This window comes from Acartia tonsa, chromosome 9 (assembly GCF_053477335.1).
Source record: "Acartia tonsa isolate MP-2025a chromosome 9, ASM5347733v1, whole genome shotgun sequence".
Taxonomy (NCBI): Eukaryota; Metazoa; Arthropoda; class Copepoda; order Calanoida; family Acartiidae; genus Acartia; species Acartia tonsa.
In genome coordinates this window covers 26,710,182-26,710,909 of record NC_137268.1, presented here as the reverse complement: position 1 = coordinate 26,710,909, position 728 = coordinate 26,710,182, and positions in this window count along the sequence as shown.

Below are 728 nucleotides of genomic sequence, written 5' to 3'. Positions count from 1 at the left end.
ACAATCTCTTAGTGTCCAAACTTTACCGCCACTGTTTTATTTTAATATTATGCTTTATTTTTTCTACAGGAAGGGAAATATTGTTTACCATCAATGGGAATGTATATATATTTATAATTATCATTCATTGTCGTATCCCTGAAGGTCCGTGGTCCTTTCTTTAAGTATGATATTATAATGCCACGTGTATTAGCGTAAAAATGATGCAATGCTTTATTTGCTCATAAATAAAGGGATTTAACAATGGACGATAAACTTCTTCGTAAATTCTTGTATTTACTATTTATGCCTTTTTTTGTTAACTTTCATGCGGAAGAAAGGGTCGTTGATTTTACTAAATTTTTCTCTCTCTCTCGTCTTCTCTCTTTGTTTCCTTCTCTTTATCCTTCTTTCTCTCTCTCTTTCTTTCTGTCTCTTTTCTCTCTCTCACGCTCTCTACCTCCCAAATTAAAGAAAATTACACTGCAGCATTCCTATAATAGATAGTGGAGCATCTCTAACCCTAACTAACGTGGCAGGTGAAGAGCCTGCGGGAAGGGTGATATTTGAAGTTATATCCTCTGCCCGTTAACTGTATTACTTTTTTTCCTTTTACTCGTCCAAAATAAATTTACCTCATTGTTTAAGGTTTTATAGGGTTTACCCCAACCTTAAAATAAAACTTTGGATGAACCAACATTTATTTGGAGAACAAACAAACAATATCTCTTGTAGTGTGTTAGAACTCA